General features: G+C 49.3%; 2 long non-coding RNA genes across 13 annotated transcripts; one reads left to right on the top strand and one right to left on the bottom strand.

The window, feature by feature from the left end:
* Positions 1–436: 436 nt before the first annotated feature.
* LOC125328552 lies at positions 437–20,324 on the bottom strand. 12 transcript variants are annotated; one of them, XR_007204763.1, is made up of 6 exons: positions 20,285–20,324; positions 18,737–18,843; positions 18,369–18,502; positions 8,467–8,916; positions 7,542–7,642; positions 437–1,220 (listed from the first exon to the last, which is right to left on the bottom strand). It is a non-coding gene; the product is annotated as an uncharacterized LOC125328552 (long non-coding RNA). The 12 variants fall into 12 exon arrangements; XR_007204762.1 differs by lacking the exon at positions 20,285–20,324 and adding an exon at positions 19,014–19,097; XR_007204767.1 differs by lacking the exon at positions 18,737–18,843 and having other exon boundaries at positions 18,369–18,471; positions 20,285–20,310.
* A 1,508-nt stretch (positions 20,325–21,832) lies between these two features.
* LOC125328817 lies at positions 21,833–26,705 on the top strand. Its single transcript, XR_007204877.1, has 9 exons — positions 21,833–22,053; positions 24,142–24,273; positions 24,397–24,466; positions 25,566–25,622; positions 25,867–26,032; positions 26,112–26,153; positions 26,254–26,400; positions 26,522–26,595; positions 26,673–26,705. It is a non-coding gene; the product is annotated as an uncharacterized LOC125328817 (long non-coding RNA).
* Positions 26,706–27,753: the final 1,048 nt, after the last annotated feature.

A 27,753-nucleotide genomic window follows, 5' to 3' on the forward strand; every position in this document is an offset into this window, starting at 1 on the left:
TAGAAAGGTAAAAATGAACAAAGGAGGGAAGGTGAGAAAGGTAGTTCAAAAGTCAAAGTCAGAGAGAAAGAAAGTCAGAGAGAAAGAAAGAAAGTCAGAGTCAGAGAGAAAGAGAAAGAAAAATAGAGAGAAAAAGGAATAGAGAAACAGAAGAATAGGGTTTGAGAGAAAAAGAAATTGAATTTAAAAGAGAATTAGTGTTGAAGAGAAAAAGAGAAACTGAGAAATAGAGTGACAGAGACATCCAGAAACAGTTAAACAGTGAGAAAAAGATAAAGAGTTAGAAAAAGTCAAGTGAGGAATAGACTGAAAAGTAAAGCAAAGCAGAGCAGCAAAGCAAGAAATATGGTGAAAAAATTACTAAACCACACCAAAGGAAGAGAGCAACCACAAGGGGGGAGGGGGGGTATCTTTATTAGGGTTTATTCAGCTTGACTGAACGAGGGTTTTTTATTTACACTTCAGCAAAGCAAGTGGAAACAACAATGTACACAAGCACAAGTACAATCCATATGCACACTGGTCAAAGTCCAACTGACATACAGAGCAATATGTGCAAGTGCAGCAGCAAACACGAACACAGAGCAACACAAGCCAACCCCCTATCAGTACAATGTAACAATTGTTCTATTTCTGGAAAATTTAGGACATTTTATTGTTCCAGGAAACCCAAAACAACAGCAGCACACGGAGAAGAAAACACTCATCCACCACACACCTCCTTCAGCTGACACACAAACCCACCCTCGCTCTCGTCTCGAGAGCACCCCATGGGAACGCGGTTCCCGGGAGCCCCAAAATCATCCCGCCTGACAAATCCCCGGCACGGTCGGCACCCAAACCCTGGCGATGAACGGCACCTCACAGACCGGCCAGGTCCCAGATAAAAAAACCCAGCCGGGAGGGAAAAAATCCCCAGCCAGCGCAGCTGGGTTGTTTTTACTCTAAGTTTAAAAAGTAGCTGAAAGGCAAAACTCCCACACACAAGGTCAGAACCATTCCACACCCGCACTCTTCTCGCAGGCAGACAGACACAGTCACACACACACACAGTCACACACCCTTCAGCTTACACCCTGACTGCAGCCCTTACTCAAAACATTCCAGCCAGGAAGATGCTCCGACACAGCCTCTGGATGCCGCTCCTCGACGTCGAACGGCGCGCGCCGGGAAAATCGGCAGCGTCGGTGACCGCGGAGATCCGAAGCCGCCTCGGGGACCTGCGAGACAACGGGAGGCGGTCAACGAGACGCCGAGGGCTGGGAGTTATTCCCACACCGGGCCCGTAAGTCTTCTGCCCAAAAACCCACAGAAAAGAGGTGAACCACTAAGTTTGATAACTCTTCTACTTAACCGTGACCCTACGTGCCGGGGCAGGGCAGCTCAAACCCAGAAAGCACACAGGGAAGTGTTTCACCATGTACAGCCCCGTGAAACAGAGTGGGCCGAGAGGCAAGAACTGAAACGCAGGGGAAAGCAGGGATTAGATACAATAAAATGTCGGTAGGGCCTTTTTTAAGCTGAACCTAAGTCGATCACTACATCAACTCAAGCTGAACTCCATGTTCACTTCCAAAGACATATGTCTCTTCAAATCCAGATTTGCAATTTTAGGAAAACAGGAGCTGCGCGCTCAACATACCTGGACTCCTGGCCAGTGGACGGGTGTGACAGAGCCCCAGGTCACAAAAAAGAAAAGCAAAACACGTGATCACATACCCTTGTACAAGAAACAATATCCAAGTGAGACCAACTTGGAGCAAGTCTGGATCATTCCCTAAGGGTTACCAGGAGGGTTTCTCTGGTCTTTCTCTGCAATGGGACTCCCCAGCTCAAGTACAGAGCAGGATGACAGTAACATTTTAGGGTAACTGCTGTTGTATCCCTTCCTAATCCCTACTAGAATACATAATAATGATTTGATGCATTGCCTTTCGACCTTGATTGCTGTTACTGCTTCTTATCCATGTAGTTCATTCCTCTTACTTGCTTATCATCCATATAATAAATAAGCCTATCCCAAAAGAAGTCACTCTTTTGTTCTGATCACTTCACTAACAGCACTAACTGGCAAAAGAATACTTCCCTTCCTCTGGCAAAGAGCTCTCCTTCTCATCCAGGTGCCTGTGGCTGAAACTGGAATTCCACCTCCAAAATGCCCTATGTCCAAGGTTAATAATTGCCAAGGAAATTCCCCACCGATCATAAGCAATCACCTATAACTTCTCCTCTGGAATCGTTACTGCTTTGGCTTTCTGTGGAAGTGTTTCCAACATCCATTGAGGCTTCAGGGGCTTGCTCGGGTTGCTTATGGCTCACCCTGACAGGCCCAAGCCAACTCCAACTACCCAGAATTTCAGGGCAATATTGATGCAGTTTATAAATGCTCCCCTTCCCTGCAAGTCAGTCCTTCACTGCACAACCAGGGAGCCGATTTACTCCGTCCTTTGTACTCAAGAGCACCTCTCCAGCACAAATCCCACCTCTCGCAGACACAAACCAAACAGAGACCTACTGCAGGTGTTTGCATTGAAAGTACAATTCTTAGTACATCTGGCTACATGATTAAAACACATGCATGCATTGATGTCATAGAGGGAAAGCTTTTCAGCGGAGAAAACAGCCATTTTGGTAGCATCCTTGGATACACCTTCAGAAAAAGCAGAATTGGCACCAATTCCTAAGACTCCTGCTGAGGAATCCAGCCTTCCTTGGGACACCCAATGCAGCAGACACTGAAAAAGGAGGGAAAAAGCCAAGCTTGGAGTGGAAAAATAGAACATAAATACACCAGCCTTTCAAAAACCTTCACATTGCAATAGTGGGAAACAGTCACATTTACTCTTTCCTTGCTTTTTGCGATTACACAAATATGAAATAGAAACATGTTACACAGAATGCAGAGCTAGGATTTTACAGGTGTTTATTTTGGCAGTCTGAATGAAAAATGTCTCTTCCCAACACTAACACCCAGCCCCGTTTAAATCCATACTTAGCCCAGGGGCAGGGCATATCACCCCTCTCCCTACCACAGGCGGCTGGTGCAGACAGGAGAGACAACCCAGGCGGGCAAGGCCCAGCAGGTATCATCTCCTGGCACCAAAAGGTCTGCCAGCTTAAGAGTTGTGGGAAGAGATAAAAAACCAGAGGTGACCAAAAGGCCTGGTTCCACACTGTAGAAGTAGTACAGGTTGTCAGGAGGCAGAAGTCTCTGACACGCTCCCTGGGAACGGGCAAGACAATTTCTCCCTGAAGCCCGGACGCAACTTCGTGGTCATTTTTCCAGAAATTGAGGGAGAGGATTTCAATGCGTGCCCCTTCAACCATTTGGTGGTAAGGAACATTGGATCCTAAGTTCTGCTATTTCTTAGCTAGCTGAAAATTTAATGGTACATTTAACCCTGTGCATATAATACTAGTGGTCCCTTTTGTCTTACTCCTGTGTAGTAATAGTCTCTTTTAAGTCTCATGTCTGTTAGTTTTGTGTCCATTCACTAAATAATTCATTCTATAATAGACCAAATCGGCCATCATTAAAGAACTTACGAATGAGAGCGGCTCTTGGCGTGCTGGCCACCTCCATAACGTGACTGCCCGCTACCAGAGGCCTGGGCTAAAGGCAGGGACTTCTTTAAACCCACATCATCCATTCATTACATTCTGGAGTAGTCAAATGAATATTATGAATGAATATTATGAAAAGAGGGGAACGTGTTGCCCCTGTGCAGTCAGCTAAAAATACCTCTGCTGCTGCTACACAAACCGGCTGCTTGCAAGCACAACACAGCCGTGCAGACGCAAGCATCCCAGCCTCTGCAGAGGCAGATCTTAAGGCGTTTAAGACCGCTGCCGAAAGAAACTCCAAATGTACTAAGAAATTGTTTAGGAGAGAAACAGGAAACAATTGCCTGGAGTTTCCAAGTGCCAAAACCTGCTTCCGAGTGGCAGGGGGGGAAAGCGGCAATTCAAACGCCTCACAAATAAAAACCAAATCAACCAACCCATCAACCTAACAACGCTCCTTTACAGCAAGCAAAGGCCACACATCCTAAGGGCTAGATGACCCATGAGCCAGCTTCCCCACATTCCTGCATTTCAACAGCTTCTGATTGCCCCTTGTACTCCCTACAAAAGCCAAAAACTAAACTCAAGTTTTAGAAAAATAAAATTAGAATTGGTGAAACTAACTCTAATAAAAAGTGTTATCTCTTACACGGCTAAAATCTGTTGGGATATCATTAAGAAGCAGTATATTTAGAATGCATTCTACTCACAACTCTTCTGCTTGACTAATCAAAGAGGCAAGCAGAAGCCAGCGTTTAAAAATTGATTCACAAAACCGAATCCTAACACAAAACCCTGTCCCTACAACTGTCCCAAATGCATTCACACACAAATAAAGGGCAGTTTGTAGGAGTGGCTGCCTTCAGCAAAATACCAAGTTCCCTCTCGAAGGTGAAACTCCTGAAAACTGATAACCAGTGAATCAAACTGTAATTACAAAAGCAGATGCTCTATCTACTCCCCACCAAAAGGAAATGTTCCTGGATTTTTCTGCGATAGCCACAGAGTTCGCTCAGATGCTTTAACTTCCATTTGAAAATTCTGTTCCTGTATGTGAATTACCTCTGTGTGTGAGTGTGGCAATCAAGAGAACCACTTCAGGAGATACACATTAGCACTGCTAAAGAAAGAGATAGACCGCAGAAACTCCTCCTGCCTGAGGGAGAGATTAAACCAGTTCCCTTTGTCCCTCAACCCCCCAAGCTCTGCCTGCTTGCAAAGACGAGATTTAAATACCAAAGGCCAAGCCAATCCTGGTGATATCGCACCCTACAGCAAAATTGGTTCTAATGAATACTCCTGCATTTCTAGAAATACAGGGCAATAGCTCAAAATGTTGAAACAAGAGCACAAGTGATAAAAAAAAGACTAGGACGTGTACCAGCCAAAGAATTACAAGCTACAGCACTGGTAGTAAAAAGAAAGACAAACACTGTATGACTAATTTTGTATGGTTATCTGGGCTGGTGCCACATGGTGATTGTACCGCTGAAAGTGTTAGAGTGGCAAGTGAATGAAAAAGAGAAGTTTCAGCAAGAAAAAGCTTCAATGGTTGTCTCAATTCTGAGCCATAGAAGTCCAGTTCTACCTGACCCAGACCTTACAAGCCTATCGTAACAACAAAATGGATTCGCTGACAAAAATCAGAAAGATAAAAAGTAATCCACAGCACCGACATCAATTTGGTAAATGGTTGCATTATAAGTTAAGCCATACTAGAAACCTTATTTTTGCAGCACAAAGTAAAGACTAACCATTGACCAAAAAGGTGTGTAAAATACTTCTATACAGCGCTCCCAGTGCCAGCTGAAACTTAGATCAAGCCATCCAAACCTAGCACCATCCTACACATCAAAAGATAACAAAACACGCTGGTCAGCACAGCAGATAAGCTGTCTTGAACCTCTGAACCATCTACCAGTTACAAGTGATTACCAGGAGACGCAGGCATGCTGATACAGATCCTGATAGTTCAAGACTTAGCCACTGGTTTTCCAGCCCCCCTGTCCTAAACTGTACAAAGCGACACCCTTGCCTCTGGGCGAGCTCAGCTTTGCACTGAAACAAAGCAAATTTCTCACTGAAGCCTCACAAAGCGCTCCTCCACTGCCCCCGCCTGACAGCAGCGAGCGCAGCGCTGAGTCTGCAGCCAGAGGGCAGAGATGGAACCGCTGCCGCAGCTCTCTGGGGGAAACGCGCCCGCTGTTGCTCAAGTTCCACAGCTGTGATTTCTCCAGTCACCTTGAATGCCCAAGCACACCCTCACCGGACAAAAGCCAGGCACCGGGCCGAGGGGGACCCGGCGGCGCCCGAGCCCCGCGCACGGAGCGCACGCAGCGGGCGGCACGGCCGGGGCCGGCTCGGCTCCGCACGGCTCGGACCGGCGCGGCTCCGTCGGGCCCTGTCGGCAGCCCAGCCCCCAAACTGCCGTTCCTCCTCAGAAATTCCCCGGGGGCCGGGAGTGCTCCCGCGCAAGACATTCGGTGCCGGGGCACGGCCAGAAGCGCCCTCAAATGCAGCGGCACGGCCCCACCTAAACCCTTCAAATGCTGGAAAAGCTGGAGTTTCCTTCAATTTAACCCCTGCAACTGAGGCAACGGGGGCCGTTTACCTCCATTTAAGCCAATACAATGGCAAATAAAGGGGTTCTCCCCTTCAATTTAATCCTCTGACATATCAGAAGGACAGGGGCTTTCCTCAAATCTCTCAAATGATGGGAAAAGGGCGATTTTTACCTCAAAGAAAACCCTTAAAAAACAGGGACAACGGAGCTTCCCCCTCAACGTAAACCTCAGGACGATGAAAACGGAGGGGGAGGGGGTTGGAGGGGGGGTGTTACCCTCAATTCAAACCCATAAAATGGAAACACCCGTGCCCTCCCCTTCCATTTCAAATGGAACACGTGGATTCCCGGTCAATTGATACCCCTAGCACCGCAGAAAAGGCAGGTTTTCCTTCAATCAATACCCTTAAAATCATAAGTGAAGGGGGATCTCAACCAGTTCAAACACAGACAATAAGGGAAGAGGAGCTTCTGCCCTCAATTTAAACTCCTTCTGTCCTCGTAACTTGGATTTTCCAAGTCCCCTCCCCTCATCCAAACAGCCTCTGCAAGCTTGGGGGGGGGTCACAGCATGCACTCCAGGGGACCTGGAGGAACAAGAAAATAGAAGCAGAAGCTCCTTATTTTACAGGTGGGCATTCCACCCCCAGGAAGGCCCAAGTTATCCAGGGACCTTCCCAGACCACTTCCCAGATCCCATCAGGGTGGACTGCAGTGAAAGACTGCACGAACCCTGTTTGCAAACACGTGCACCCCTACGTGTGTACGCAGGGTTTATTTCAGAACCGTGGGGCTGCGACGGAAAGCAGCCATGCAGCCCTTTGGTCCCTATCGCAATACAGCAACAACAAAGTATGAAATGATCACTTAAAGAAACATAGAAGGGAAGAGAAAGTTTTACAACTTGTGCAAGTTGTGTCAGGGAGGGCCATTAGCAGGAGAAGAGGCACCATCTCTCCTTGCAGCATTTCCCTCTTACCCCCTTCAAAGCCCCATTTGCAGCCTCCAGGCAGCGAGAGTTCACCCCCCCCCACCCCGTCTCACGCGCACGGGCCATTCCACACCCAAAACCTTACCTGGACCCAGCCCAGCACCCTGGCCCTCCACAAGTGGGCAACTCTCAGAGCCATCACTCAGCAATAGTCCAGCGTCTCTCAGGGGCTTGAGCCAAACAGTTGCAGCAGCCTGGAACTCCCTGGGAAGAGGAACACACGAGTTTTGCACCCATGCAACGGAGCAGCTGCCCTGGCCCAGCTCTGCCTCCTCTGCCAGCAGCAGGGTAGGTGCAGCTCTCACCCACCAGGGCTGGCAAGGGGCAAGCGCCTGCGCCCAGCTGGGCACCGATGTGGCGCGGCCCCAGCGCGCTCCGCCAGTGCCCCCCAGGAACAAAGGGACAGCACCAAACAAGACTCACCGACAGCACTCCCAAAAACTCTCCAACACCATTTACTGCTTCTCTCTCTGCAAGGGCCCAACAAGTTCTGGCTCAGGTCTTGTCCCAGGCTCGCCGGTGACCTTGAGAGGAAAAGGTTATGTTCAAATTCAAGCAGGAGTTAAAAACAACAGAGAAGCACAAAACAAGACAAATGATCTTCCACCGCCCTCAGCAGCCTCAATTCAGGAAAGTCAACAGAAACTCAAGAGCGCCACAGGGCAAAGGTCCAGGTGTACCTTTAGATACATTCAAACATCCTGGAGTCCTGGATTTTCCTAGTGCCTCGGTACCCAACGTCAGGGGGGAAAATATCCCAGTTCAGGCTTCCCCAGCCCATCTCCAGGTGTCACCCCCAGCCCTCCCAGCGGCTCCCAGTTCCCAGGCACCCAGCCAGCAGCTCCTCCGTCCTGGGAGGCGTGTGGCACTTCCAGAAGTACACCATGCCTTGGAGCAAGCTGAGCAAACAATTCCAGACCTAAACCCTTCAATCCCTGCAAGTCAAGGCAGACTCACAAATGCCCCAGAATTCGCACCTGCCATGGAAAAGTTAAAAGATCAACGTCTGCCTGAACTGCATTTGCAGGGTCCAATTGCACCCATTTTGCTCTGCCTCACGCTTGCAAATTGCCTGGAACGTGCTGTGTACAACAGCCTGGAAACCATGGAAAACTCCTGACACTGGTATCCCGATGCCTCTTGCAGACACCCAGCTCAGGGAAACCTTTGCAGCAAAGCACATCCTAAAGGAGCTGTTTTCCCCGAGGAAGCCCAGCAGCGGCAGCGCTGCCCCAGAGCACAAAGCAGCAGCTCTGCTGGGGAAGAGCATCCTTCAGTTCCTCTGCTGCTCACTTGACCACAGAGCTGTTCCTAGGCCACATTCACTGCCCCACCCTGGATGAAATACCTGCACCCCCCCTTCCAAGTGCTCACTGCTCCCTGCTGTTCACATGACCTTTTCTACATCAAAATACCAGGAACAGTGCGCAGACAAATGCAGACCTTTCCAAAAAAAAAAAAAAAAAAAAAAAAAAAAAAAAAAGGTAAAAAAACTGGGTTTGCATAAATAAGCACTGAATCTAAAAACTTTTATGTTTCCAGTATTCCAACCATGTCCAGATGGTGAGCAGGTGCTAAAAATAACAACAGAAAAGCACAAAAAGAGACAAATCTTCCTTCTCGACCTTCAGTATCCTCAATTCAGGAAAATCACCAAACTCAACAGCTCTATATAGAAGGGGAAAAAACCCCACGTGTACTTTGAGCTGGTGAGAAGAACAGGAACCTGCAGCAATTAAGGCTGCACAGTCCACAGCAGCGAGAGCTCAGCACACGTCCAGACAGGCAATTCCAGCACCTAAATTAAAAAAGAAGAAAAAGTTGATTACTTTTTTTTAAAGTTACTCTGAGTTCGTAAAACCAAACCAGCCTTTGCTCTTGATTTTGGCTCACTGATGCACACACACACAAGAAGCCAACGGTCACACAGGGCCCGCTTGCAGAATTCCTGATCCAAACCCTCACCTTTCCTGCCCAGCACTGAGGGAAATCTGACAGAGGATTCATAAAGAGCCCTCGCTGAGAGCAGTCATCGCCCCAGGCCTTCAGGCTTGGCAAGATCCTGAAGTGAACGGACCCAAACTCAATTCCTAAATCTGAATCTCTGACAAGTCTCGTTAGAAAGACAGCGGACAGTCCATCAGAACACAGAATTAAAAGGCTGCACAAGGAATAACAGAAGCTTTTCCAGGAATAGCACAAGTTCCTTTTCTCCCTCACCGGTCCGGGACCGTGAGACCGAACCTTGGGCCCCAGGAGACAGGAGAGCTGTTATCAACACTCGAACCTCCCAAGCGTTGTTATTGCTCAGAGAGCTGCGCCGGCACTGAGCTACTCCCATGCGCCTGCAGGGCTCTGGGGAGGGGCAAGACGACGTCCCACTCCTGCCTGGAGAAATTTCAACGCCCTAAAAAGTCATTTCCCTTCTCTCTCTCTGACCCATGGCCAAAGCAGCTGTGTAGAACAACCCGGGGGATTTATGGGAGGGCTGATTCTCTCAGGAAAGACCCCAGACCCTGAGGAAACAAAACCACCCCAAATTTCCAGCTGAAAACACGCTGCCTCCTGAACGGGAGCGCACAAAACTCTCTAGAGCCAGACAGGAGATGACAGACCGGAAAAAGCCAAAAGATGTGCTCTGCTTGCATGCACTCTCTGACTTGTAATTCCAAAGGAAATTCCCCACGGATCGTAAGCAGTCGCCTACAATTTGTCCTCTGCAATCGTGACTGCCTTGGCTTTCTGTGGAAGTGTTTCAAATATCCAGGGAGGGTTCAGGGCCTCGGCTGGCTCGTTTATGGCTCTTCCTGACAGGCCCAGGCCAAACCCAAGCACCCCCCTCACTGCTCCAGCCCCAGTTTCAGGGAAATATTGATACGGCTTAGAAATACTCTCCTTCCCTGCAACTCAGTCCCTCCCTGCGCATCCCCGGAGAGGATTTACTCCGTCCTTTGTTCCCGACAGCACCTCTCCAGCGCAAATCCCACTTCACACAGACACTGACTAAGCAGACCTAAGGCAATGGTTCCAGCAGCAGCTGCAATCCCGAGCTCCCTGTCTCCTGCACAGCTCATCCAAGCACTCCCAGCAACCTCACCTCGGCCCAGACACTCTCTGTCCTCAGAGGGAAGCACAACCCGATGGCACGCAGCTCTGGCACCACCTTCCCTCTTCCCTTCTCCCTTTTTCCAGCACACCAGGCTGCTGGCAATGGCATTCCCTAGGCAGCTCATCCCAGCACAGAGAAGAGGAGCCTGTGACTTACCCACACCATGGGCAGGACAAGGGGGGCCCTAGCTGGCAGGGACGGGTTCTTCTAGCACAGAGCTTTCTGAGCCCAAAAAGGAGCCTTGCTTTGGCTTCCCTGACTTATTCAGCAGCCCTCTGGAAACATGTGGCAGGGAGGGAAGCTGCTTTTCCTGACACCATTCAGCTGCCAAAACCAGTAACCCCTCCACAGTGCTCCTGCAGCCTTGCCTGGCCCTGGGGCCATAGAGCAGGAGCCTTGTGGGCATGAACCTGCCCCTGATTCATCCCCTGAGCAAAACCCACTAGTGAAAGGTGGTGAGAGCAACCAGGGCAGGGGGGGTAAGCAAATCTGTGACCCCTTAGGAGAGGCCTGTGCCACCAGAAATGTAGAATGGTGTCTTTCAGTTGAAAGGGACATACAGTGTTCATCTAATCCAGTTGCCTCACCAAACACGCTATCTGACATACAAAATAATAAGCAGAAACCTTATTTCTGATATTTCCTCACTTCTAAGTCTCAGAACTTGCAACTAAACCTACTCCATCTGAAGATTTGCGTATGTCATTTATTAGATCATTTGTAATCTTCCTCGCTGCTGAAGGGTTAACATGGGTGTCCTTACATCCTGATGCTTATAAATAATTAAGGACACAGCAGAATTCTTCACTAAAATCTACTGTAGTCTTTTCCAGAACTTATTTCTAATCCTTTCCAAGACAGCTGCACAATGTAATATTAAAAAAAAAAGTGCTGAACTATATTTCACAACTTGCCAGCTGCCTGCCAGGGCAGAGGGGTGCATGGTTCTGGCAGGAGGGCACAGCCTCAGCACCAGCCCGCCTGGAGAACCTAGCTCTGCTCAGTGCCAGTGCCTCAAGCAGCAGTGCCTCAGGAAGGACCATTTCCCAGCCCATCCAAAAGGACATAGGCATTTACTGGTCTGGCCACAGGGAGGGGGTGAGTGCTGCAATGGGGAGGCTCCTGCACAAGTTTGGAGTGGGCAAAGAAGGCACAACTGAGAAGGAATGGCCACCTCAGCCCCTCTCCTTCATTACAGCTCTGCACCTTCCCCTACCTGTAGGTCATAGGGAGAGGTGACAATGGGCACTGAGGGAATTAGTTGGCTGAGCAAGCGGGCAGGCAGAAGGTCCAAGAAGCTGACTTGTAAAAAAACCCCAAAGCCTAGAATGGTTAATCGTGATTAACCACATATCAGAAATGCCTTCCTCTCTAATGGTTAAGCCATTGGTAAAATGGCTAAAATGGTAAAGCCACTGACACACTTCTTCTTCTCTTGCTTTGTCATTTATCTCGTAAATCAACCCATCTGCTTTCAAACCAAACGTGCCAAGTAAATACGAAGATTATTAGGAAGCCTTTTTATTTCCCTAGAGCAAATTAAACAGCTGGAGGTTACATTTTTTTTAATATTGCCAAGCTGTTACCAGGCGTAACAAAAGGCAGTTGGTTGCACACACAGCCCCGCAATGTTTCACTGGGCTGATGCAGCAAAATCAAGGAACTTGTGCCTTGCACCCAGCTGCAAATGCCAGAGATGCACCGCTGATTTTATGGCAACTGTCACACCAGGAGAGCTGATCCTCCCAGACACTGGAAGTACACAATTAGGTCACATTAAACATCGAGAAAATGACACAGCAGTTTCACATGCCAACTACAAGTGAGTGACACTGGAAAACAGCTCCTAGCTGGCAAGAGCCATCCCAGCATCAGTGCATAATTTCTGCTAAAAGTTTACAGATGAAGTCTGAGGGTGCAGAAGCGTGAGCAATCACCCAAACAGAGGGATTCATAACATTTTCCCACAAGGCAGAGAAGTAAGACAGGCAAGCACCAAAGCCTGGTTTATTCCCCCTGGGAAGCCACCGCTACCTCCTGTTCACAGAAACAGAGGGGCTGGGTACAGCATTCCTTCAGCAGGGTTTCCTTTAGGGCCAGAATAACAAGATGAAGCAGTGATGCTCACAGCAGAAGCTTCAGACTTGTGTAGGCTTTTTTTCCATGTACAACACCAAGCTCCTAGCCCTACCACAGGAGCAAAAGTGTTTGCAGTGTCTTTACCATTGCACCCACACACTACAAAGTACGTCCTTGGCCAGAGGTGGACTAGAGAGAAAAGCACAGCCCAGTCTGCTTACAGAAAGCCTTTTGCATCCTGTCAGCACCACCTACGTTCAGCTTAGTCCAGTCTTGCAAACCTGAAATCAAAGGTAGCTATGAAAGGCAGATGTTGTCACAGATAACAGACATTCTGTTGCACAATATTTGGTGCTCGCCACAAATTGCGCCAAAACAACTTCTATGCCATTGCCACAACAGTGGTAATTCTTTAAACACGAATAAAAGGGCTCTGTACAGGAGGGCAATGCTGCATGGGGAGAGAACACACCACACCATGTAAACTTCAACACTGTGAGAAGTGTCAGTCTATGTCTTTTTACTCCCATATACTCCCATGTATCTTGAAACTACTTGTGGAGTCTACTGATTACAAAAGCATGCTTAATCTTGCCCGTGATCAAAGACATAGCCATGATGCAGCAGCAAGCAGTGCACCTCAGGGAAACGTCACACAGTTTTTGGGATGGTAAGTGGGCAGCACAGCTTTCTCAGCACATGAATTAACACCTCAATTCTTTAAAAGTTTCCGTTTTACCAGTTTCTTCACCAGCACTAGTTGTCATGATCAGCAGTCCTGTTGCAATATCTCCTCTGCATGCATCCTCACAGAGCGTCCCCACGCTTCGCTCCCAAACACAAGAGCAAGGCTATTCTTTACACTTTTAGGTCAGCCCTTTAGCACAGGCCAAGAGCAGCAGCTCATCCCAAAAGCAGCTGTCAGAAAGGCACAGGCAGATAGGCATGCAGGAAGTAACCTCCTGAGGTACTGCTGCTGCACTGCCCATGACCAGGTCTGAGAGCAAAGCCACGCACCAGCACATGCTAAGAACCAAGCTGAGGGCTTAGAGGAAACAACCAACCTCCAGGATATTTTGAATTGTGCAACTTAATTTAAGTTACAGTCCAGAACAAAGACGTAGAAGTTATGACACCCTCATAAATCAGATTTAGTCTGGTCTGTCACGGCACAAGATTACAATGTCACACTTTCACAGAATGGTTAAAGATTGGAAAGGGACCACTGGAGGTCACCGAGTTCCCAGAAATGCAAGGGTCCCCCAAAGCAGGTTATTGAGGATTGCGTCCAGATACCTTCTGAATACCTCCAAAGAGGGAGACTCCACAACTTCTCTAGGCAATCTGTTCCAGTGCTTGGGCATCCACACAGTAAAGTTCTTGCTCATGTACATCAGTTTCTGCCCGCTGCCTTTTGTACTATCGCTGGGCAAAACCCAACCAGAGCCTGGCTCCATCCTCTTGGCACTCTCCCTTCAGATACTGATAGACTTTGATGAGGTTCCCTCTCTGTCGTCTCTTCTCGAGGCTGACCAGGGCCAGCACCCTCTGCCTTTCCTCACACATGAGATTCTCCTTAACCATCTTTGTCACTCTAAGCTGGACCCTCTCCAGAGGCTCCACGTCTCTCCTGTCCTGAGGAGCCCAGAACTGCACACAGCACTCCAGCTGTGGCCTCAGCAGGGCCGAGCGAAGGCGCGGGGTCCGTCCCTCCCGGGGAGGCTCCGGCGGCCTGTGTGAGGGCCGGGCAGGAGCGGGGCGCGCCGGCCGCTCCCTCTCGCGGCCGCGGGGCCGCGCTGGGCTCGCAGCGCTGCGGCTGCCGGGCCCTCGCTCCCGGCAGGGCCCGGCCTGGGCCCCACCGCCCGTGCGGGAGCACCGGCCGCCGGACCCGCCTCCCGGGACACAGCCCCGCTCCCGCCCGACCCCTGCCCCGCTTACAACACCTCGAGCCCTAAGTGACAGCTGGGCTTCGCAGGACCGAGCGCGATGGAAAAAGGGAATCCAGCCGAAATACGCACGCCTCACACTCCCAAGCTGTAGGGTGGGCTCTGATGAGAGCAAGAGCTCCTCAAGACAGGCCCAGCCTAACCTGGGGGAGACCTGGGACAGAGGAGCTTGAATGTCCCGTACCTGGGAAAGCAACAAAAAGCCTTAACCAAAAATTATTTAATTAGTTCCTAGTCAGCATAAGTTTTCCTCCCTAATTCCCCATGCCCTCCCCACGACCCCAGCCAGCCTGGGTTTTGTAGAGTAATTTTAGGGCTCCGTGTTTCTGACCAGATCTCATCTACTGTGACATGTGACAGAGCCCAGTGAGTGGAAGGCTCCAGCCCACAGATCCCCAAGAAAATCTAAGATTTCCTTGCTGCTCATGCAGTTTTCTCAGACTGTTTGTCAAAAGTTATTGGTGGCTATTTTTTAAATGAAAGGAGTAGAGAGAAAATAGCTTGGAGGCATATTGGGCTAGCAGATTGTTCAGACTCTGTACAGGGACAATAAAGCTTTTAGGATCCTTTGATTGACATATATAATGAAGGTAGCTGTCAAACTTTTGTGCAGCAATTTTATTTTGTATTGACAAGCTATTTCACTGGCCAGGGTTTTGCATCAAAGGAATAATTCACATTGTTGTGGTGCTGCTATTTACAGAGCCTAGAGGACAGTGGCATCACTACAACATAAATATTAATATTCAAATTTCTTTTGAACTACATAACTCTGTATGCAACCTATCCTACGTGCACATCTTCATACAGGGAGAAAGGCATTGTTCTGCAGAGAGAAGGGGGCCTGGAGCTGCTGGGGGTTGTTGTTCATTCACTGATTCATCATGTAGCCTTTGAAAAGCCACTTAGTCACTCTGCAGTTGAATGTTTCTCTCTGGGGAGCAGAGAACAAAGCCTCAACACAAACTGCCATCACTGTTACCAGTCAGAGTGGCAGAGCTCACAGAGCCAGCATGGGGTCAAGGGGCTGCTCTGAGCAGCCCTTGTGTGCACAAAGCCCAGGACAGCTGTGCTCTTCCCAAAGAAGCTTCTTTCTCCTGCCAAAGCAGTGGCAGGGTCAGCTTGGGCTACCTAAGACAGCAGTTGCTGCTTGCCCACTACCTTTCTTTGATTATGAACAATAACTTGCCAAGAAATCACTAGCCTCAGAGAAAACAGGCAGAAAGCAAACGAGAGGGCAAAGCAAAATATAAAGGAGAGGGGGGAAAAAAAAATCCACATAAGCAAGGATGACTCTCACACTGTATTTGCTATGCAGTCAAGCCCACAAGTGGGTTGTGTATCTGAAGGTGGAAATACAAAGACATGTCCTGCTCCCTGGGGAAAGGTAAGCAACTTCTCAAATGATCTTTAGAGGCTATTATTAGTCTCGCACTAGCACTGACATACCCTGTGCCCAAAGCCACAGCATGCACACACTGTATCCATAAAAAGAGATATTCATAGCTCTGCAGCTCATAGAAGTGCTGTGCCCGTGCTCTGGTACCAGTATCATTTAAAACAAAACAAAACAAACCAAAAAAAAGTTTGAGTTGCAAGTGAGCGCATGGAAGAACTTGCACGGCAAGAATTTGGAAAGAGCACGGTAATCCAGCTTGGTCAATGGGCACACATTTTTTTAAGAGTGTACCAGGTTTGTTTGTTCAGTCATTCCTATATTCATTTTCAATTCCAGAGACAGGAGCTTCATGTCTAGCCCCAAAATAACAGCATTGTCTGAGACAAAGCCAACTTGGTAAGGGGTACCAGAGCTTTTCCCAGCCCGTTTATGTAATAAAGCATTATATACAACTGTTGGAAAACATACCAGTTTAAAAATCTTTTATCTATGACTTTAGCCAGGTTTGCTCATCTTTGCCCCAGGGGAAGGGAACTGAAGCTTCTTTCCAGGGCATTGTTTCTCTAGGTGAGGCCTGATGGGCTTAGCACTTCAACAGATTGGGAGTAGCCCCAACAAGATAAGGCCATCGATGGAACATCAACAGAACACGTCAGCGGCCATCTAGGAACACCTACCCCAGACTCTGCCTCCGGCAAAGACTGATAAGAAAATCAAGCAATGAAGATCTAATTAACATCAGAAGCGGAAGAAATCCGGATCTAATAGGAGAGCAGATACTAGGAACTACACAACTTGAGACCAATGAACACTGACCCAATTCATTTCTATGAGTTTTGACTGCAAAAAAGATCTGAAAATTCTAGTAAAGGTCATGTGTCATGGAACGATTCTCTCTGCACACCCGGGCTATGTGCGGATGAGATGATTTCTGTGGTACATCCTGGCCAGAGAAGAAAGTAGTGCCTTGACTCTCTAACATTAAAAATGTTGTTGGAGGGCTTTTTGTTTTTCCTGCAGTTTCAGTGACACAACCAGGAAGCAGAACAGGAGCTTTATGTCCCTGTTACTTGGGTCCTAAAATACAGAGAAAGAAGACAGGGCAGAGAGCAAAGAAGAAAAACAGAGCTTTGTCCTCATTCACATGATAGCCCTGTAAGGCTTTAACCCAAAAGATAGAACGGTATCGTGAAACATCTATGGGGGACTCCCTTGCCTGGCACAGAGGGGTTCTGCAGATAGACTTCCAGGGTGGGGAAAGAGTACCAAGTCGGCAACACAAATTACTTCAGGCCAAACTCCAACACATAACTAGAGATTCCATAGATACATCCAGCCTTAAGCCCAGGAGCAATACAGGTGGGGAGAACGGAGCCTGGGGGATTTAAACTACCTATTTAAGCAGTTCAAGGTAGCTGGAAGTAGCACTGGTGCCTCTGGGTTTCTCTGTTCATTATTTAAGGTGAACATAAAAACACAGAGTGCAGGAGCCCAAGGATGTTCCTCACTGGCTTCAAGCTGGCAGTTTGCTAAAAGCAGCGCTCGTTGGTTTCCTTGGTTTGCCGACCAGCAGTGCCACCTCCCCTCCCTGCTGCCACGGTGCTCAGCCTTCCCCAGTGTTAACAAAAGGGCACGTTACTCTGCTTCGCCAGATTTTAGCTCGGAGAATTTCATTCTGAACAGTTCAGCATCTGCTTTAGCCAAAACAGTTCCGCTATTTCCAGGAATATTATTAAAGGAAAAATATACTGCTTGGCACATGCTACCTAAACTCAGGCAACCTTTTATATGAGGATCTCTAGCTTCGGAAGGGAAATTTTGAAATCTGGCAGAGAGGTGACCTTTGTGGTAGAAATGTGTCTATCCCTATCAAAACCTACCTACCTTTGGCCAGATTACAGAGCAGGGAAATACTTGCAGTTAAGGGCGCAGTAACGAGTTCTGAGAACTGCAGTTACTTGCTGTTTCTGCTGTGGGCAAGAGGTCCCTTATCTCCTGCAGAGCTGCAGCTTGTGCTCACCCACTGCCTTGGCCAGTTATGGCTGCACAGGTCCTCCATGGCTGGATGACGAAATTACAGAGCCAAGGGTGAGCGGAGAGACCAGCATTCCATCTGACGTCTACATACATTCCCGTAACTTTCGGATACAGGACAGCCCCATCTGCCACACAGCCCAGGTTCAACGTCAGCATCACGAGTGCTGCGCAGGCACGAGGGCACTGCGGAAAACAAACTGTGACCAAAAAAACCAGGGCCATTACAATACATCGACGCACAGCTGGAAGAATTAATACGTCAAGCAGACAATGGCATCGCAGACGTCCCCTAATAATGAAGGCTTGAATCTGCTGTCTCAGTAAAACTCTCTAAACGAGGTTTGTGTGCAGCTTATGGAGAGTTTCAGAAAGAAATATAAATATAGGCCATCATTCTGCAAAGCTTCACAAACCCAAACCCTTGCATTCAGGTGCCATCTCACGGACTTTGCTGCAAAATCAAGGCCATTGACGTTAAAAGCACAGACAAGAACATCTGCTCAAACTGATGTGTTTTAACTGTATTAGTTAATTATCCAGACAACTCTTCTTATGTCATGGAAATGCAGTTTGAACACTGGCAGATAAATGCTCTTGCATTAAAAAGGGAGAAATCAGTATTTGCTGTTGTATGTAAGCAGCCATTAGAAGAAACAGTCCCACCTTTCACCCAAGCATACCTTCTCCCCCATCTTCAGCACATTATGCAGTCCTTCTGTGTATCCATGTGTGGGATCTCAGGACTCATATCCATATACCGAGAACTGGCATGTCGTCATCATCCTAGAGAATGATTTCAGTTCATGAAGTGCTGCTAGGAAAAAGATTATAATTCCTCTCACCAAAAGCCTCAACGGGCTACAAAGGAAGAGTACAAGGAAAAGTTAACTTCTTTCTTCATTATATGTATGCCCTTTCCTCATGCATAAAGCAGGAGCAACACAGAACTTCTATACATATAAAGAAGTTCCATAAATAGATAGATTATATACTTCAGTACATATATATATGTAGATAGATATAGATCTATGTATTATTATATACATACTTCAGGTCTGGTTAAAGCACAGCAGCGAGCAGAGGGGGTCTGTGGTGCTTTCATTCCGTGAGAGAAGGAAACCATACCTCCTGCAGAAGGCAAACTGTCCGTGCAGCCTGCAGAAGGCACTCAACAAACAATTTTGGTTTGTCACTCAAGTGCTTGGTTAACGATTCACCCTGAACAACCGGGCAAGGAAGAAGCGAGCTTGTCCTCCTTCAGTGCACTGGCTGCATTAAGAAGAAAGAGCTCAACGTGGAGCCAGTGCAAGAGAGAAACTTCCCACCTGCACTGCTGCAGGAAACTCTTCCCAGGAGTATGAACTGGGATTATGTATCACAACAGCAGGTATGGCTGGAACTATGGAACCAACCCAGCCACACGTGGACCTCGTGATATATTTTTCATTAGCAGAACCCAGATCCTTTACGCAGTAGTTGCCTCCCAAATGTGGAAACTGCAACATAAAAAGCACATTTGGGTGACTTCTTGATGGGTGACTGCAAAGCCACAGGCTCATCTCAGCTCTCCCACAGACCCAGCCTTGGAGTGCCTGAAAAATCCTTTTTTCCTCTTATGCTTCTGAATGGTTAAGGCAGCGTGGCTAGCCATTTCACAGGGGATTTCAAGAAAATGACACGCTTGATGTTTACATGTTTTTGCCCATGAGACAACTTTGATATGCCTTGTGAAACACATGCTTTCACAGAAATCTGAGGAGGAAAACGACATCACCAAGAACAGTAAAATCTTGTTCTGTTTGGAACAGACAATTTTAACAAGACTGTTTTAACGGGAATAGGATTTGGTAGATATTTTTAAATGTTGGCAGCAGGTTTTGCTAGACAAAATTTTATGATATCATTCATTGGATAGATTGCTAATCTGCAAAAACCCATCATTTGAGACCCATTCTAACATTACAGAAGTCCCTTGATTTCCATGGACACAAGGTCAGGCCATTTATGAGTGTAAAGTGTCCCCAGTACTTAATTTTTCCAGGTGACACTCGCTGCCACTTGGCTGTTTGAAAGACAATTTGAGCTAGTACACTTCCACAAAGGACTGCACAGAATGGCCACGTTCTTCTTCCCTTCTAAGAGTTGCAGAAGCAGATAGAAATGTTTCTGTGTTCAATAACTAAAATTAAGATTCCCTTTGCTTGTAGCCTCCTTCAAGAATGTCACTATTCTGTTTGAGAAACCACATCCTGCTCTGCATCCTATGTGGATTCATTCTGTCAATCCAGGGAGATCAAGTTCAGCAGCCTCCCAGGACTGCTGATAATCTCCTGAAAGTCCACAGTAAACATTTCTTTACACACTGGATCAGATCTGATGAACTATACAACTTCACACCAGCCAGGAAAGTGTGTGGGACTGACTTTTTAACCAATGCAGACGTGGGGGTACACTTACAGGCCAACTATAATTTTCCCTAGAGAATGCTGAGTATATATTTTTTCCACTCAGAGCTATTGTTCCATGTTTTCCCAGGACTTCAGAGTGTGTCCAGCAGTGACTGGAACCCCCATGCACTAAACCCACTCAGGCTTACCAGGAAGCTTCTGGGGGAGCCTCAAGTTTCTGTGCAGCTCAGAAGCTGCACGCGCCTAAAGCATCCCCACGGGAACACGAAGCTTCCCTCGTGCACTTCGTTTCTTTATCCCAAATATTCTTCCCACTCAGCCACAACCTAGAAAGGAAAAAAAAGGAAAAGAAGGAAGACCAATTAATTCTGACATAAGGAGTCTTGACTATCCCAACACACTGCCACGTGAAAAAACATCCCTGCCCCTCTAACAAATCCCCCTGATACTGTCTCCATCAAGTATCAATTATTTAAACGCTGTATTAAGGAGAGTAAAGACACAATGCTTGGAATTCTCAACAACAGCTCGCTCAGCTTGGCTACTCCAAGCACTTTCCCACCCGGGGAGCTGAGCAGTCCCAGATTTAAACACCACATTTAATACAAATCTGACAGCAATTTGATTTGATTTGGCTGCCGGCATCGGAGCTGCTTCCACACAGACACACGAGGCTGCTCCGAGCTGCCATTTTATCGGCTCCTGGGGACAGGAACAGCACCCGCACCGGCCACCTGGCTCAGCCCGGGCTCCATCCAGCGCTCACCGAGAGCTGCTGCGAGCTGAAATCCTCCCGGCCCCTCCTGCCGGGGAAAGCCTGCCTCCAGCTCCGGCTGCCCCCAGCTCTCACCTCCCGGGGAAAGCCTGCCTCCGGCTCCGGCTGCCCCCAGCTCTCACCTCCCGGGGAAAGCCTGCCTCCAGCTCCGGCTGCCCCCAGCTCTCACCTCCCGGGGAAAGCCTGCCTCCGGCTCCGGCTGCCCCCAGCTCTCACCCCCCGGCAAACAGCAGCTCCATCCTTGGTGGCTGCTCCCGGCTGCGGGCAGCCGCCGCCCTTCGGGCGGGCCGATGGCTCGGGCAGCTCCGGTGCCTGCTCTTCCTCGATGCTTTTGCGTTTTCCTGCAGCTCCCCGGGCCGGAGGGAGCGGGCGGCGGCGGCGGCGGCGGGGGGGGAACGAGAGCCCGGCACGGCACCGCGGGGCGTGGGGACCTCTCGTGGGAGAGGCGCGGCGCGAGCGGGACGGAGGTGTCCCCGCCGATGCCTGCTGGCCGGCGCCCACGCGCCTCCCGCCCGCCCCCGACGCCGCTGACCCCACAGCCCGCGTCCCCACACCGGGAAACGCCGCGGAAAATCGCGCGGGCTAAAAAAGCTTCACTTACCGCCGTCCCGAGAGTGCCGAACTGCGCCTTCCTTTCCGAGCCGCCCCCTTGAGAGCGGCACGCGGGCGGCTCCATTCCGACCGTGCCCGCCCGGTGCCCCCCGCCCGGGTCGCGCTGCGACCGCGCCTCTGCTGCCCGGCAAAACCGGCCCCGCCCCCCGCGCTGTCATTCCTCGCGGTCGCCGCCCCGCACGGCGCCCACTCCTCTCCATAGCTGTGGCCCCGCTCACGCACGGCCCTGTCCCTCGGCGCTCCGAGCCGCCCTTCGCCCCTCCCCTCCGCTGACAGACCCAGCCCCGCTCGCTCCCGCTCCTTGCCCTTGCCACGCTCGGCAGCCACCGAGGCCGCCGCCCTCTCGGCTCAGCCGGCACCGGGCGGCAGCAGCGCCGCCCAGCTCAGCCCGGGGGCAGGGACAGAGCAGAGGGAAAAGCCGGGGCAGTTCTGTCACAAGAAGCAACAGTGCACGCCCAGAAAAATAGCTCAAGGCAAGGTCCCCTTTCATACTGAAGCATTCAGTGAATATGACCAGCAGAGACCCCTCTTAATGAATCTGCAGGACCATCAAAAGACTTCCAGGAGGAGGTGAATGCATGGAAACTCCTTCTAGGAAAGTGATTTTTGTGTATTAGATAAGAAACAGATTTTAATGACAATGTGTGTTTATAGTGGATAAAACCCCGCCCACCCCACCGCCCGCAGGTGCTGTTGCCGTGGCGGCCGCTGGAATGCGGCCCGGGCGCATCCCCAAGGGAAAAGGAGGCACAAAATGAGGAATTGGGAAGTAGGAGGGCAAGGCTGCGCAGCGCCCGCGGCGCCCCGAGAGCGAGGAGCAGCCCCCGCTCCTCTGAGGGCCCATCTCTGCCCCCTGTCCATGTGCAGTGCCCGGGGAAGAGCAGAGTCTGGGATCAAAGAACCGCCCAGTCCCCCACAGCAAGGAAAGCCCGGCACCCCGGTGTTTCAGGGGCACACAAAGGGCTGTGCAGGGCAGGGAAGGACCAGCAGGACCTTTCTCCTCCTCAGCCCCCGCTCCAAGGCGCAGCAGCCCCAGCTGTGAGCGGCCAGGATGAGGAAGGGGCGGCTCCTGCCAGAGGCCGCTCCCAGAGGGTTCCCCGGGCACAGCTGTGCAGGGAGCTGCTGGTCCAGAGGGGCAATGGGGGCATCCCGAGTGTCCCTCCAGGGACAATGGTCGGAGCACGCGGCAGGAGCTGGGGAGCAGCCGGAGGCACCTGGGCACAGAGCACTGCTCCCACAAAATGCCCAGGGAAAACCCCTCGTGCCAAGGGGCAGCACCTGAGCAGGCAGGGCAGCACGTGGGGTCCCAGGGAAACATTCCACTTTCCCCTTTCATCTTGGCAGCCCTTCCCCAGTGCCCCCAGAAAAAAAGGGGGGTTATGAGGAGAAAAGGGTTTTAAACAGAGGGAAAAAACTTCCTTTTCCATAATTGTCTGTGTTTAAATTGAGGGGGAATCCCCTTCCTCTGCAATTTTAAGGGTATCACTTGAAGGAAACCCTGCCTTTTCCATGCTCTTAGGGGTATCACTTGACAGGGAATCCCCATTTTCCATTATTCTCCAGTTTAAATAGAAGGGGAAAACCTTGACAATGCTATTTTATTGGTCTGAATTGAGCATAACTCCCCCATTTTCATCATCCCAAGGTTTAAATTGAGGGGAAAACCCGGTTGTCCCTCCTTTATAAGGGTTTGAATTGAGGGAGAAATCCCCCTTTTTCCATCACTGGAGAGACCTGAAGTAAGGCAAACCCCTCTTTTTCCACTATTTTAGGGGATTCAGAGGAGAGAACCCATTTATTGCTATGGCATCTATTTAAGTAGAGACAAACACTCCCTAGTCTCTCATTTTAAGGGGTTCCATTGAAGGAAGCTCCCCCTTCTTCAGCATTTTAAGAATTTAAATCTATACTTCAGGGCACTTCTAGCTGGGTACTGGTACCCAATCTCTCACAAGGGAGCGAGCCCAGCACTCACAAAACCCTCCTGCTGCCAGAGAGCCCATTATTTTTTCAGTTTTATTTATAATGAATACAGCCCTAATTAGAGACCCTAACAGGAATTACACCACATGTATTATTACTATTCTTCTCCACCCTCCATAGTCCTATGACTCAACAGTCACCAATGACCACTTACAGAACTTAACAAGGAATCATGCAACTCATCTATCTACACTGCCAAAACAAGAAGCTTTTTTTACCCTTTCAGTGGATGCAGCTGTAGTAAAACAGAAGGCATCTACAGAGCCCTTTACCCACCTGGAATTTAAGTCAGAGCAGCCAAACAGCTGCAGCTCCTCCCAGTGCTTTTATCCCTTATGGTAAAATTGCCTCCTCCCTTTTGCCGGGCATTGTGGGAAGGAGAGGCGGGCCTGGCCAGGGGTATATTAACCCCAGCCCTGGGTAAAAGAGGCCCGTTCGTTCTGTGGGGTTAGTTGGGGTAAGGGTGTCTTCTTATTTCTATGGGGGGGGAATGTTCAGGTTTTTTCAGCTTTCTTTCAGCAGGTACTTTTGGCATCTAAAGCAATAGAGGCTTTGAAGATACTGTGAAGGAGATAGCATTGAGTGCATGGTTAATGATTTTTGGATTGAGTGTTCAGGGTTGATAAGGTGCTTGGTGCTTTCTGTAATTTTTTTTTCCCCCCTTGTTTTTCTTAGAAGTATTGCAACTTGCTGGAATTCCAGATTGTGTCAAATATGACACTTTGCATTTGTTCAGCAGTTTCATTGTGCTGCAAGAGGGAGCTACCCTGGGTCAGACATGACATTGGAGATGGAGGCTTCTGATAGGTAAGTTAAGGACTGTAAGTATGAGTGGGAGCGGGAGCAGGGTCCCAGTTAGTAGCTGACTTGTTGGGATTTGGCTTGTATGGCACTACACTGGTACATTGATTTTGGTTTTCTTTGTCATAGCTGACTAAGAGGCCAACCTGGTGATCCCAGTGCCTTTGGAGATGGCTGAGGTGGACTCCTTTTGCATCCAGTGTGGATTCACATCACTGGTCATCTGAAAGCTAAGTTGGGGACCAGGGCCCGGAGATGGGATGATAGCAAGGTAGTGGGTTGGAAATTCCTGGGAGAGATTTAAAAACTAGCGTAGGGGAAAGGGATGCTCTCCAAGGGACTTCTTAGGTAAGCTAAAGGGAGCAGCCCTACTTTTGACTGCAACTGTAGGATGTGCAGCGCAGAGCAGTTCCAGTGTGTGTTGTCTTGTCTGGTGTGTGTTCTGTGTCTTTGGCTTCCCTTGGATCAGATCTCTCTGCCTTTTACCCTTAAGGGGCTTATCATAAGCATTGGCCATCATCTCTAGCTTCTTGAACTTTTGTACTTCTTGTTAGGATGCCAATATCACTTGTTCTTTTACCAGTGGGCTTGGCCACATCTTGGAATCACATCTTGAAAGCATTGAGTCGGATCTCTTTTGAGGCCTTGTTCCCGGCTGTACTGCCATCCATCCTTTGCAGTTGTGAGCTGTAATGTCCTGGGGCTTGTAAGATTGTCAGGGTATGGGAGCATTCTAAATGTGGCCTTGTCTCTCACAGCCATCTTGATGGTTGTGAGTGACAGTTCTTAGAACAGGTCACTGTTCCAGCCTTTTCTTCTGCTCCTTAGAGCCTCTTTCATCCACCATTGCCATACCTTCAGTTGTCTCTTTTGGCGTTGTCTCTGTCCTTGCCATTGTTCTTCTTGCCGAGAGCTTTTTTTATCATCTTCATGTCACACTGCTTGTAGTATAATGTGTTGTTTGAGTTTGTGTCTAGCCTGGAATTGCTCTGCCCTGTAGAGTAGTCCCTGGGGGGGGGGGGGGGGGGGTAGGTGGAGAAGAAAGGAGACTTTACAGGGAGCCTTTTGCTTTGCTCAGCCACCTGAGCCACGCCTCGGATGGAGTGACTGTGGCCAGTCTGTGTGGTGTTCAGTGGAGATGTGGGAGTGGTGCAGTGGTGTCTTGCAGTTTCATAGTAGTTTGTCCTAAGGCCCACTGTTGTTGGATCCTAGGCAGTTTGCTTTGAGGAATGAGAACTTGGGAAAGGCTAAGCTTTCCTTGTCTGTCTGGGTAACTTTGACAAATACTTCTTTTGCAGAGGGAGAGCATGTAAACCTGATATGAACGGAGGAGACCAGAGGAGCACAGCAGCGAGGTGGGTCGGTGCCTGAAGTCCAAGCTATGGCCTGACTTTGGGCTCTACGTTTACCTCACTGTTGGGATTTTCATTTTGAAGATGTGAGGCACTTGGCACAGCAGGGTATTGGCACCGGGGGGGACCATGAGCTGCATGAGTATTGATTCCAGCACAGAACTGGATGCTACTGGAGTTGTTCTATTAGTGATGAAACTATAAGTAGCCTTTGATTTTTTTTTTTTTTTTTTTTTGTGTTTTACAGGTGGTCTGCAGCATTGAAATTGCTACTCCAACATGACAGACACCCTTGCAGAAAGAGGTCACAGTTGAGCAGTTTCAGGTGGAACCTACCTCGGCAATGCAACACTTTTGGACACTACATCGGCATGTGCCTTTCCATTTTGTTTTTCCTCTTCTCCCCTGGGAAGGTTGGTCATCATTCAGCTTTTCAGGGGTGGTGTTTTATTTTGGTTATGTTGCAGGGCTGTTCTTTGTCTTTATTTTTAGGAAGTAAACCTGGATATCAGCAGTCAAGGTTGAGTGAGTGAGGTAAGCAGTGACCAGTGGACACAACCAGTTATTGCTCGGGTGCCAAATTCTGGGGCAGCTCAAAGCATGCATTGTCTGAGCATCCATTTGTGTGTTTTAGGTGGCCCACTTGTATTATGCCTGCAGGGGCTGAACCCCCTCATGGACCAGCTGATGGAGCCAGTTTATCACCCTTGAGCTGCCCCTGTGCGCCTTCCAGAAGTATTACAGGGCTCTGTGATGAAGCCTGTACCTTTTCTGTTTGAAGGTGCCATCTGGGCGGGCTTTGGCAATGGCTGAGGAGTTGTGGCGAGTCGGGGAGGGAGGGAGGAGCGAGGGTCCACTCGAGTTTCAGCAATGCCACATCGCCTTGTCTCCCCTTAACCCAGGGATACCCTGTGACAGTGGCCTCGGAGTGCGGCCACAGCGTGTGAGCCGAGGACCGGGGCGTTCTCGGGAGCCGGTGAGTAGTGGAATTGTTGGGTTTTGGCTGATGTGCTGCTGAGTTCAGGCACTGATGTTTGGTTTTCTTTATTGCAGTAGACTGAGAGAACAGCCCTCTGAGGGCAGGAGCTTCCCAGATGATGAGGCGGCTTTCTTTTGCACCTGATGAGGATTTGCATCCCTGGATATCCGAGAGCTAAGTCGAGGGCTACACCTCAGGGAGGAGGACGAGAGTGGGGTGCTGGGTCAGGACTTGGTGGGAGGGATTTTTGAATTAGCTTTGGAGATGGGGATGTCCACGAGAGGGCCCCTTAGGCCACGTAAAGGCCAAGTCTCGCTTTTGATCACAATGCTGAGGTGTGCAGGGCAGAGCAGTCCCTGTGCGTGTTGTGTCACTTGTCTATTGTGTGTTCTGTGTCTCTTGGGCATCTTGTGTCACATGTCTTTTGCCTTACCCCTTTGAGGGGCTTATCAGAAATGCTGGGCATCATCCTTAGCATCTCCTTTGTGTTCCTTGGCCCGACGCTGGTACCCTTGAACCTTTGACTTGCAAGCTCAGACATGCATCGGAATCGCATCTCTCTTTAGCACTCTTGAGTCAGACACCTTTTACAGTCTTGTTCTGAGCTGTATTGACAGCTGTGCACCGCAATGATCCCTTATAACAGATTAGGACTTGGGAGAATGCGAGGATAGGTAGAGGATTCCAACCGTACGATTCTCGGGCGTCCATCTTTGCGGTTCTTGGCATAAGTCCTTCTGTTAGGGTCTTTTTCTGCCAGAGTTCTTTGAGCCTCATCGGCCTCATCTAGGTCATCTCATTGGTAATTCTTCTTGCTGAGAGTTTCCTCTCCTTGTTGCATCCCCTGGTTTGTCATCTCCTGTGTCACAGGTGTCTGTGTGTTTGGCCTGGGGCTGCTTTGCCCTGCTACATAGCCTGGGTGTAGGTGTAATAGGATAAGTCCTAGGGACTTGACATTTGTAATGTAGGGATTAGTTGGACTCAAGATGGTATTTCTAGATTGGCACAAGATGTCTGGAGGTGGTAAGTTCTCATGCGGTACTTTGACTTTTGTCATCACCTTCTTTCAGATGCAGATGGATTGAATCTGTGGCAGAGCGCCCCATACCAGGTGAGGTGGTTCCCACAGGAAGGTCAGTCACTATTTGTCTTTGC

Source organism: Corvus hawaiiensis, chromosome 7, assembly GCF_020740725.1.
Source record: "Corvus hawaiiensis isolate bCorHaw1 chromosome 7, bCorHaw1.pri.cur, whole genome shotgun sequence".
Taxonomy (NCBI): domain Eukaryota; kingdom Metazoa; phylum Chordata; class Aves; order Passeriformes; family Corvidae; genus Corvus; species Corvus hawaiiensis.